General features: G+C 40.0%; 1 protein-coding gene across 7 annotated transcripts in view; it reads right to left on the bottom strand.

Moving 5' to 3' along the window:
* The window catches only part of GPRIN3 (GPRIN family member 3), a 67,603-nt gene that overhangs the window by 32,512 nt on the left and 22,884 nt on the right, over positions 1 to 12,207 (bottom strand). Inside the window, exon 1 of one of the 7 annotated variants that reach the window (XM_047856624.1) lies at positions 3,166 to 3,294. The exons of the other annotated variants lie outside the window; for them this stretch is intronic. The gene's annotated coding sequence lies outside the window, so the exon portion shown is untranslated. Of the gene's footprint in view, positions 1 to 3,165; positions 3,295 to 12,207 lie in introns of those variants that run through there. 7 annotated transcript variants of the gene reach the window in all.

Raw genomic sequence — 12,207 nt, 5'->3', positions numbered from 1 at the left:
GAGTGGTACATTTGTTACAGCTGATGAACCTAAATTGATGCATCGAAATTACTCAATGACAATAGTTTACATAAGGGTTCATTCTTGGTGTTGTACATTCTATGGGTTTGGACAAATGTATAAAGACATATATCCATCATTATGGTATCATAATACAAATATCAAAATACAGGGTATTTTCACTGCCCTAAAGATCTGTGCTCCATCTCTTCATCTCCCTCTTTACCTCTCCTCTGCCCCACCAACTCCTAGAAAACAACTGATCTTTTTACTTTTTCCATTATTTTGTTTTTCCCAAAATGTCAGATGGTCAAAATCACACAGTAGGTGTCCTCTTCAAATTGGCTTCTTTCACTTAGTAGTATGCATTTAACATTCATCTGACTTTCATGCGATTTCATTTCTTCTTAGCACTGAATAACACTCTATTGTCTAGATATACCAGGGTTTATTTATCCATCTACCTGTTGAAAAGTGTTTTGGTTTCTTCCAAGTTTTGGTAATCATGAATAAATTTTCTATAAACATCCATGTGCAGGTTTTCGTGTGGATATAAATTTCCAACTCCTTTGGGGAAATACCAAGCAGTGCAACTGCTAGATTGTATGGTAAAAATATGCCAAATTGTCTTTCAAAGTGGCTGTACCATTTTGTGTTACCAACAATGAATAAGGTCTCACTGCTCCATATCCTTGTCAGCATATAGTGTTGTCATTGTTTTGGATTTTAGCCATTCTAATTAGTATACGGTGGTATCTCATTTTTGTTTTAATTTGCATTTTCCTGATGACATACAATGGGGGGCATCTTCTCATAGCTTTTTTGCTCTCTGTATATCTTTGGTGAAGTGTCTGTTCAGCTATTTGGCCAATTTTTTTTTTTTTAAATCTGGTTGTTTGTTTTCTTATTGTTGAGTCTTTAAGAATTCTTTGTATATTTTGAACAACAGTATTTTATCAAATGCATCTTTCTAAATATATTTTGCCAGTCTGTAGCTTGTCTTCTAGTTCCTTTGACATTGTGTTTTGAATAGCAGAAGTTTTTAATTTTAATGAGGTTCAGCTTATCAATTTTTTCATAGATGTTGCCTTTGGTGTTGTATCTAAAATGTCATTGTTATACCCAACGTCGCCTAGGTTTTCTTCTAGGAATTTTGTAGCTTTGCATTTAACATTTAGGTCTATGCCCTATTTTAAGTTAATTTTTGTAAAGGGTGAAAGGTCTGTGTATAATTTATTTTCTTTTCTCCTTCTCCTTCCTTTGCACATGGATGTCCAGCTGTTCCAGCATCATTTGTTGAAAAGATTATCTTTGCTCTACTGTATTTCCTTTGTTCTTTTGTCAAAGATCAGCTGACTATAATTATGTGGGCCTATTTCTAGACTCTGACAACATAACAATTTTTCATTGATCTGTCTATTCAGTCACCAATATCAGACTATCTTGATTACTGTAGTAAGTCTTAAATTTGGGTAGAGTTAGTCCTCCAAATTTGTTCTCCCTCAATACTGTGTTGGTTATTCTAGGTCTTTTACCTCTCCATATAAACTTTAGAATCAGTTTGTCAATATCCACACAATAACTTGCTGAGATTTTGATTGGGATTACATTGTATCTATAGATCAGATTGAGAACTGACATCTTGACGATGTTAAGTCTTCCTATCCATGAATACGGACTATCTCTCCTTTTATTCAGTTTTTGGATTTTGCTCATCAATTTTTTAGTTTTCTACATATAGATATTCTACATATTTTGTTAGATTTCACTTAAGTATTTCACTAAGTTATTTCACTTATTTGGGGTGCTAATGTAAATGGCAGTTAATTTCTTTTAAAAAGATAGACATCTATAGCCAAATTATAGAAAGAACCCAAATGTCCATAGACTGATGAATGGATAAAGAAGATATATATATATATATATATATATATATATATATATATACACACACACACAATAGAATATTACTTGAAGACCAAAAAGAATGAAATCTTGCCATTTTCAACAACATGAATGGAATTAGAGTGTATTATGCTAAGCGAGATGTCAGTCAGAGAAAGACAAATATTATAGGGCTTTATTCATATGTGGAATTTAAGAAACACAACAGATGAACATAGGGGAAGGGAAGGAAAAATAAGATAAAAACAAAGAGGGAGGCAAACCATAAGAGACTCTGAAATACAAAGAACAAACTGAGGATTCCTGGAGGGGAGGTGGGTGGGGTGCTGGGCATTAAGGAGGGCACTTGCTGGAATGAGCACTGGGTGTGATATGTAGTGATGAATCACTAAATTCTATTCCTGAAACCGTTACTACACTATATGTTAACTAACTTGGATTTAAATTAAAAAAAAAAAAAGGCTAGACATCTGTCTTATGTTCCTTTACAGAAATCACACTAATCTGCTATACATGTAGTATATCCTCCCTTCACCCACCCCAAAGCCTTTAAAAATAAAAGCAAAGAAATAGAAATGCATTAAAAGATAATGTGAGTGCACTGCAAAGTGTAAAGAAATGAGGAAAAAGTTACAGATTATTATTGTCAGGCATATTGACATTGTGCAGTGTTCCCAGCTTCTTCTCTATTATTCCCATGATGGGAGTTCAAAGGCAGAAGTGTCATTTCTCCTACCCTCATTTGTAAATTGGGCATGTTGGCTGGGCAGCGCTCTGCCTACTGAAAATCCAGAAGATGGGCTCCTGAAGCTCTAAATGGAACTCATAATTAATATTCCCATGGCAGGGAGAATATGTTTATGAAATGACAGCTCATAAGGCTATGTGTCCAATAAGCTTGTTTAGATGGACCTAAATATAAAAATTTTCCATTATAACAATTTTTAATGTCTTTTTTTTCTGTTCAACAATTCATTCTAATACATGAGTTTCTCACACATCTTGGGATGGACCCTCAGCTCAAACAAAGAATATTTCTCCTAGAGCCATTAAATTTAATGGGAGTATTGGGGCCTCAGGGGCCCCTGGAGGAATTGGTACTGGACTCTTTCTTGCTTCAGAACCACTGTGCTTTGCTTGTGCTGAGCCAGATGTCACTCCATATGGCTGCCTGCCCATTCTTACTCCTCTCATCAGATCTACAGCTTAGCTTTGCTCCCTTTATCATGAAACCTTGTAGAGTTAGTCAACAATACTGACCTTCAGATTACTTGTCTGCAAGAAGGAGATTGTCATGTCTGTCCTGTCCACCGACTCTGGGGCCACCTGACATGGACATCTGAGTCATTCCAAATATCTTCTTCCATCATCTGCCCTTGGGTGTCTGAGGCCCTAGGATACATTATCTTGTCACCTGATGCCCATTATTTGACTCATAAGGCCCAGCCTTCATCACTGGATTCCACCCAGTGTCATGCTGCAATCATTGGTAACCTTGATGTGGATGAATCCAAAAGACTTTCTTTCTGCTTTTATCTTAGTTGACTTCTTAGCCATATTCAACACATGCCTGGTTTCCTTTTTGAAATACATGTCTTTCTTGGCTTCCATGACCCACAATCTATTTGTTTTCTTCTGTCTTTCTGCCTTGCCCATCTTGGGTAGCTTTTTGTCCTCAGCTCAGAATGCCAGAGTTGAGCAGATTTATTCCCCTGCCTTTTTCAGTACCCCCTTCCCCCCTGGGTGATCATACCTAATCCTACAGCTTTATAGCCCACCTTATCAGTTACCTGTTGCTGCAATATTGCTATGTAATTCAGTGTCAGGTAGCAGTGAGTAATTTCAGAGTGAGAAAATTGAGCCTCCATGAAAAAAATTAACTTCTAGATGACATAAGTGACATGAGCCTCTAAACCTGATTCCTAGGTTATTGCACTTTCCACTGTATTAAGAACTTAGAAAGACAGGAACCATTATAGCCACCTCATTTCTACCAGGAGCCATTGCAGAACAATCACGTTTCAAAATAATTTTTAAAAACTCTCCCATATTTTAGTTCTCCAAAATTCTGTACAAATATGCCTTTAATGTCTCTTGTTAATGTTCCTTATTTAATTCTTAAATGAGAACTTTCGTCCATTTGCCACAACTATAATATATGCAAATTCTCCTTCTCTCTTCAAATTATTGTAAATGGCCAATCCCTATGAAATGATTCATCATATCTACATTTTCAAGTTCGGTATAATAAAATGGTACTCATTTGGGATAAAGGAGGTATCCATTAGGATTCCTGGGTGGCACATAGCAACAAATGATCTAGGATAATTTATAGAGAAGAGGACTTTGTTGGAGTAATAATAACAAACACCCATACACATTTACTCTGATTAGGCACTGTTCTAAGCATTGGGCTAATTAATTCCTGGGAAACCCTATATGTAGGCACTTTACAGACGTAGAAACTGAGGCACAGAGATATTAAGTAAGTTGTCCCAGATCACACAGTTAGGATGTTGCCAAACCTGGATTTGAATCCAAGCTCTGTGGCTCCAGAGTCTTAGACACTACAGCATATCTAAGATTATGGGGAAGTCATAAAATGAAAGGGAAGGCTACAAAGGCAGGTTCAGAAGAGGTTAGAAACCAGGGTATCCCTAATCAGGGATAAATGAATTCTAATCACCCCTCAAACACCTGTCTCACTTAAAGGCTCCAGATTCAAAGTCCTGGGAGACAGGCCCAATTAGTCCTTACATAGGAGAGGGCAGGGCACCTTAACTGAAGTTCTACTAAGGCTGCATGCAAAGGGAAAAAATCAATTCCCTAAGAGGAAATGGAAGTGTTGTTATAAAAGGAAGGGAATTTGGAAAGAGTGGGCAGCAAAACAATGCCCACTATATGGAGCATGAAGGAAATATTTTTATTCATATTAACAAAATGTTCACAGTGACATTTGTGTGAGAGATCTCTCAACTGCTTTAAGAACATGCACTCAGTAGACAACTTTAGTTGGAAGAGATATCTGTACCCCTTTCCTGCTACTAACTCCACTCCAAGCCCTCTCTGTAGAGTCCATGTTTTCCCACTTGAGTTGGATCACAGCATGCTCAAATATCTATCATCGTTGAAACACTCTTCCCTGACCCCATATAGCTATTGATTCCTATCTAATTCTTACACAGCTGTGCTTCCCTCATAGTCTAACTTCTTAAAAAGACAGTCTACAGTCCCTAAATCTCCCTTTCTGCACAGTTACTCCCCAATCTACTATCATCTACTTTCCTCTGTCATTCCTGCATTCTACTAACACTGCCCTTGCTAAAGTCACCAATGACTGGATTTTGCCAAAACAAATAACCGCCCCCCCTTCTTATCTTGACTTCTCTGCATGCAGCATTTTGCATTCTGAGCACTCTGTCCTTCTAGAAGCTCTCTTATCTGTGATATGCTCACTTGGTTTTCCTCTTTTCTCTACAGAAGTCCTTCTTAATACCACTCTTTGGCTCTTTTTTCCTCAGTTCCTTTCAAAATGTTGGCATTTCTAGAAGTTCTGCTCTTCTCACTTTATACATTCAACCTGGGGAACCAATTACTTATATATTCATCAATCTCAAATGCATCCCCAGCCAGAACTGTACCAGTCTCCAAAAGAGCAGCTCTCCTCTTAGAAGTGTTACTGATGCCTCTAATTGGATATGGACCAAAACTCATCCACTCTTACCTCTAAACACATTCCTCCCTCTTAATTATCTCAGCCAGTGTTACCTCCGTTTCTCACTTGAGCCAGATACTTCAAAACCACTCTTGCTTCTCTCTTCTCCTTTCTCACATCTCACTAACCAGTGAGATTTGTCTTGTAGACAATTCTTTTTTAATATCTTCTCTGTCTACCACCTCTTCTCTAGTTTCCCTACCGCTGGTATAATGTAGGCACTTACCATTTCTTGCCAGAATTATTTCAAGGACTTCCTATATAATCTCTCTGCTTCCAATCTGTACCTTCTTCAGTTTTCCACACTGCTGCCACAGAGATTTTTCTAAAATGCAAATATGATCATGTAGCTTCCAGAATTAAAATCCTTCAATGACAGCCACACGCTTCATGAGAAAATTCAAATTCCTGAGCTTAGCACACAGGTTCCTTGTGATGAGACTCCTGTTACCTCTTCAGACACATAGCTTGGTAGGATCCCCAGAGTGTTTCAATCCAGCCATTAAGAAGGATCTGTGGTTACCCAAACATGTCAAGTCTCTTCACCTTCATCCATAGTGCTTTGTGTTTCTTGAATGCCCTCTATACTGGGGTGCATACTGTCTCCTAAAATTTAGGTCCACCTGGAACCTGGGAATGTGACCTAACCTATAAATAGGGTCATTGTAGATATAATCATGTGAAAGTGAGGTCATACTGGGTTAGGGTGGGCCCTAAGTCCAATATACTGGTGTCATAAGAAGGAAATTTGGACATAGACATACACACACAGGGGAGAAGGTCCTGTGAAGACACAAGCAGAGATTAGAGTGGCACATCTAAAAACAAGGAATACTGAGGATTGCTGAAAACCATCAGAAGCAAGGAGAAGGATGTGAAGTTTCTTCCCCAGAGCCACTGGAAAAAACCAACCCTGCTGACATGTTGGTTTCAGACTTCCTGTTTTGTGAGCCACACAGTTTATGGTATTTTATAATGGTGGCTCTCGGAAACTAATATACCCTTCCTACTCTTTTCCCTTGCTAACGTGAATTCAGCTTAGCATCTCTCTGGCAGGCCTTCCTGGTGCTTCCCCACCCGCCAGCCTTGGATGCCCTTCTTCTGTTTTCCCATTGTATCTGTATGTACCTCTTATTAAAATGCAGTGCTATGCTGTCATCAGTAGGTTTCTGTTCTTTGTGTTTTCTTTGTCGGGTGATAAGCTCTAAGACTGTTGAGAGGGTGCCTACCTGACAGTGTCAGGATCCTGCATGTGCAGTTAACATTCAGTGACTGTTAGCATGCCTCAAAAGACGTGTGATTTTATTTCTTTCAAATGGAATATCACAAACCATCAGGTAGAGAGGAGATAAGTAAATGGGAAAAATAAGATCTCACATTAGGCCAACAATGTGCGATGCGCTGACAATGAAATAACTTTAAAATAAAAGAAGAGTTGTTTGGATTACTGAGGTTAATTTTATTCACTAGTGCTGATGAGAATTGTGTGCACGCTGTTCCAAATTATGAATTGTTTGCTTTGCATTTTTTTACTAGAAGTTCTGACTACCAGCTCATAATGAAAAATGTATCATATGAGTATCGAAGTAATAGAAATATCCTTCACAAACAATAAAATAAATGGAAGTCAGGGAAGTTTACATTATGCCTGACCATTGGGCAGCTGTGATCTCTCACTTGCTCCCGTGGCGTTCACTCTTTATTGGGTAAACTTCCTCAGGTTTGTAGGAGCTCATTAGGGAAGGATCAATCCAAAGTGTGTAGGATGTTAGCCTGAAACTCACTTGTCAGAAGTGTTGGCACTTTATTCACTAAAAATAACCTCTTCATGGCCTGAAGTGGCTTAGTGGGCTGTACCCTCTTCATTATTATGGGAATTATAAAACAGTCTCAGTGTTTATGTTAAAGATCTCACCAACATGTGGAAATCTGCCTAATTAAGCTATAAAAAAATGAACTTGTTTCCTTTTAAGAATTCATTAATTGTTTGCCATACATACAATTATATTCCCCTCAGATGGTAACACAGGCCATTGTTTCTAAAAGTGGTAACAATAGTAGCCACATCCACTCAGGCCTCAGAAGACCACCTGTTATTAAAATTAACAAAAGTTGCCAAGGGCTTTAGCATTTTGACTGCAGAAGATCTTGCCTTATTGAAGGCTATGTGATGAGATTAAAACAGGGCCTTTACAATGATTATTTTCTTATTCACTCAACTGTTATGCAGCTAAGCAAAAGACCTGAAGCACCATGAAACAAACATGTTACACTTTGTGGCTATGTCAAATTATTTAACACAGACAGGTGCTGGGCCTGTGGTAGGTACAAGAGAGCCACAAAGATGAGCAAGACTCAATCCCTGCCTTCAGAGGCTGGTGTCTGCTGAAGACAAAGGCAATTTCAGTGCCAGAAATTTCAACAGTAACGTAAGAGGAGGCTGACTCATTCCATCTTGTGTAGTCAGGGAAGGCTTCCTGGGGAAGCTGTGATCTGCTGCAGTGCTGAGAAGGAAAATTCATCAGAAACAAGGTAAATAATCACACAGATCATGGGACACACAAGATGGGCTTTGGGAACAGCTCCGAGTTTAATGAAGAGTGAGGAGGGAGGAGAAATAGTAAGGCGTCAGGCCCCAAACGTGGAGATAATATTATCTATATAACTAACTCCTTAATTCACTCATTAAACATTGGGTAGTTGGTATGTTCCAGGCACTGAGGCTATAATGGTCAATATACCAGTCTTCCCCTTCAGGAAGTTCTTTTTTTAGGTTTAATTTTGAGAGAGAAACAGAGAGACAGAGAGAGAGAGAGAGAGAGAGAGAGAGAGAGAGAGAGAATCCCAAGCAGGCTCTATATTGGCAGCACAGAGCCTCATGCTGGGCTCAAACTCACACACCAGGAGATCATGACCTGAGCCCAAAGCAAGAGTTGGACGCTTAACCGACTGAGTCAACCAGGCGCACCGCCCCTCCGCCCCAGGAAGTTCTTATCCAGTCAGGGAGGCAGAAACCTAAAGGACTGATTGGAAACAAGTTAGTGAGCCTCTTGAAAGAGGGAGGTACAGGTGTCATGAAAGCTCAGTGTTAGTGCATCTGACAGAGGAGCCACCCAAGGCCTCTGAGTGTAAGCGACAGCAAAGCGGCCTTGAAAATCCAGCAGGAGTTTGCCAGTGAGAAGGACAGAGCATTTCAGGTGCACATGAACAAAAACGTGTGAGCAGCTGTGCAGAAGCAAGAGACAGCCTGTTGGGAGGAGTGGTTGAGGGTGGGGTGGGGTTGGAACAATAAGTGAGCACCGCTAAAGCTCCAGATGCAAGGCTGACAGCATAAAGCAGCCATCTGTCAAGCGATGGGGCTAAGGGCAGCAACTGAGTGAGGCTGTGCCGGGCCGAGTATGTCTTTTCCCCAGGTCATGGGCAGTCACTGAGGGCTTGATGGGGCAGGTGTGTGGAAGCCTGAGAAAGAAGGACCTATGGGAAGGCTACTGCAGGAGGTACTGTGAGAACCAGGGCAGTGATCATAGGAATAGACAGGAAGGGATGAATCTAGAAATACTGAAGAGATCGAATCACCTGTGCACTGTGATTGACTGAATGTAAAGGATGAGACAGAGGGAATATCCAAGGCTTCTAGATGAGGCAGGAAGGTAATAGGATGTTGTGATCAGTGTAACAATAGAGGTATTTACACAGTACCCAACATAAGTCAGTGAGGGAAGGGACCCAGACCACCTTGAAGGGAGTTCTGGAAAGCTGTGCTGAGCAAAATGACCCCTGAGCTGAGATCTGAAGGATGTGGAGTAATACATCAGAAGGAAAGGGTGGAGGAAAGGAGGCCACCCAAGGCAAGGGAAACAGCACAAACAGAGGCAGGAGACTGAAAACAATACATCAGAGAATGATCAGCAGTGCAGAATTCCTATGTCCCTTACCTTCTGGAAACATTTCTCTGTGTGACAGGCTATATATTGACAGGTGGTTAAAGTGTGCTTCTAGGATCAGATGGTTTGGATTCACACCTGGCTTGCCACTTACTAGCTGCGTGGCCTTGGGGAAATTACTTAACTCCTCAGTGCCTACCGCATGTAACACTTGCAACACAGATGAAAACAGCATCTACTTCATAGGGTTGCTGTAGGCACTCAGAAGAAAGCTTGGCACCCAGTGTTGGCTAGCAGGCAGCGGTAGCATTGGTGATAGTGGTAGTAGAAAACTTGGCTTTTCTTACTAATACAAACTTACCACCAGCTCCACCTTGCAAGTCTCCTGCCCCTGCTATACCCCTCTTCTCATCCCATCCACGTCATAGCTATGGAATAATCAAAGGTCCATAACTTAAAATTTTAATTCTGAAAGAAAAAATGTGTTGGAAACCTCGGGCTGCATTGTGAAAATCTCAATTCTCTACTCTGTCATACAATTCACTTCTTTCTATCTTTCTTAAATATAACTATCTCCTTTCTCTATAGACATTCCTAAAACAAGCTACTCAAGATTCACCTGTATGCAAACCACAATTGATGCTGATGGGGAAGAGACAGGTGAAGGAAATCAGTGTATCCAAGAAGAACAACAGAGGACTGGGTGTTTGGGTGGAGACCATTATGGACAAGAAGCTTGTTAGAATGTCCACTCTTTACCTAAATCCGTAACTCTGCTGTCCCAACCGCTTAATTTATATCCAATGGAAAAAGAAGTAATACACTAGTTTTTCAGTTAAATTCATCATTTTCTGCTTGACTTCATCAGTTGCTCATATTCTCCCTCTCTCCCTTTTTCTTTTTCAGACCATAATTTTCCCCTTAACTTTTAGACATTTCCCTTTTTCTAGAGGTTGCTCGACTACACTTATTTCTTCTTAGATAGAAGGAATGTTTTCCTTATGCACATAGACATAAAAATTTAAGGGAACACAATGCTTGAGAAGTTGTCATATTCTCTGAATGTTTTAGGAGGAAGTAGAAGTTAGGTGAAGCACTAATTTGCAAAATATAAAAGTGTTCACTTCAGAAGCCAACTTGCCTCAACAAAAGTATGGTTTTTGCTGATATTGTTAAAGTTGTACAGATGATAATGTCAGGTGGGTGATGCTCAGTATAACCACTGAATACTAATAATAATACCCCAAATCTTGTACTCAACTTTTTTATTTCTTATCCTCTGTCTGGGGCCTGCTTCAGAACAGCTGTGATATTTCCCTTTCAGCCAAATTTACCTTTCAGTGTTGCTTTATTATATTCTGTTTTAATCACATCGGATATGCCTTGTTTTCATGTGAGAATCCACATTCATATTCAGAAGCTTACTTTAAAAATGTTATAGTTTTCTCATCTTTCATCTTTGTATTTTTAAAATGTGACTCCAATTCAGGAGTGCCTGGCTGGCTCCATTGGGTTAGCATCCAACTTTTGCTTTTGCCTTAGGTCATGATCTCACGGTTTGTGGCATTGAGCCCTGTGTCAGGCTATGTGCTGACAATGCAGAGCCTGCTTGGGATTCTCTTTCTCCCTCTCTCTCTGCCCCTCCCCCAGTGGTGCTTTTTCTCCCACAAAATAAATAACTTTAAAATGTTTTTTTAACATTTATTTGTTTTTGAGAGACAGAGACAGAGCGTAAGTGGGGGAGGGGCAAAGAGAGAGGGAGACAGAATCCGAAGCAGGCTTCAGGCTCTGAGCTCCAACTCATGAACTGTGAGATCACAACCTGAGCCGCAGTTGGACGCTTAACCAATGAGCTACCCAGGCGCCCAAAATAAATAACTTTTAAAAAATGTGATTCCAGGGGTGCCTGGGTGGCGCAGTCGGTTAAGCATCCGACTTCAGCCAGGTCACGATCTCGCAGTCCGCGAGTTCGAGCCCCGCGTCAGGCTCTGGGCTGATAGCTCAGAGCCTGGAGCCTGTTTCCTATTCTGTGTCTCCCTCTCTCTGGCCCTCCCCCGTTCATGCTCTGTCTCTCTCTGTCTCAAAAATAAATAAACGTTGAAAAAAAAAATTTAAAAAAAATGTGATTCCAATTTCAATTTATCTCCACCCTCTATGTACATCGCTTCTTATACATTAATTTCTTATTTTTCATGTATTTTTTTTTTGTCATTACTTCTAGAAGCTTCTTGACTTTCAGGATGATTAGAAAACAAAAATCTCAAAGAAGAAAAGTCACTAAGCACTCACGGGAAAACTATGTGCTTTCTCTCATGATATGACATAACATAAATACCTTAAATACAATAAAGACACTTAAACAATTTTTAACTCTACAAGGATTTGGAAGACAGTAGCACACGAATACTTACAAAGCAAATTATTTTTTTTAAGTTTATTTTGAGAGAGAGACTGCACATGCAAGTGAGTGGGGAAGGGGAAGGGAGAGAGACAGAGAGACAGAGAGAGAGACAGAGAGAGAGAGAGGAGGGAGAGAGAGTCCCAAGCAGACTCTGTGCTATCATCATAGAGTCTGATACCATGCTCAAACCCACAGAATTGTGAGATCATAACCTGAGCCGAAATCAAGGGCTGGACGCTCACCTGACTGAGCCACCCAGGGGTCCCAAAGCAAATTATTTCTAAAATCTACTACTCCAGCCT

This window comes from Prionailurus viverrinus, chromosome B1 (genome assembly GCF_022837055.1).
Source record: "Prionailurus viverrinus isolate Anna chromosome B1, UM_Priviv_1.0, whole genome shotgun sequence".
NCBI lineage: Eukaryota > Metazoa > Chordata > Mammalia > Carnivora > Felidae > Prionailurus > Prionailurus viverrinus.
Note: the sequence above shows the minus strand (reverse complement) of the source record. Positions and strands in the feature narration are given on the sequence as shown.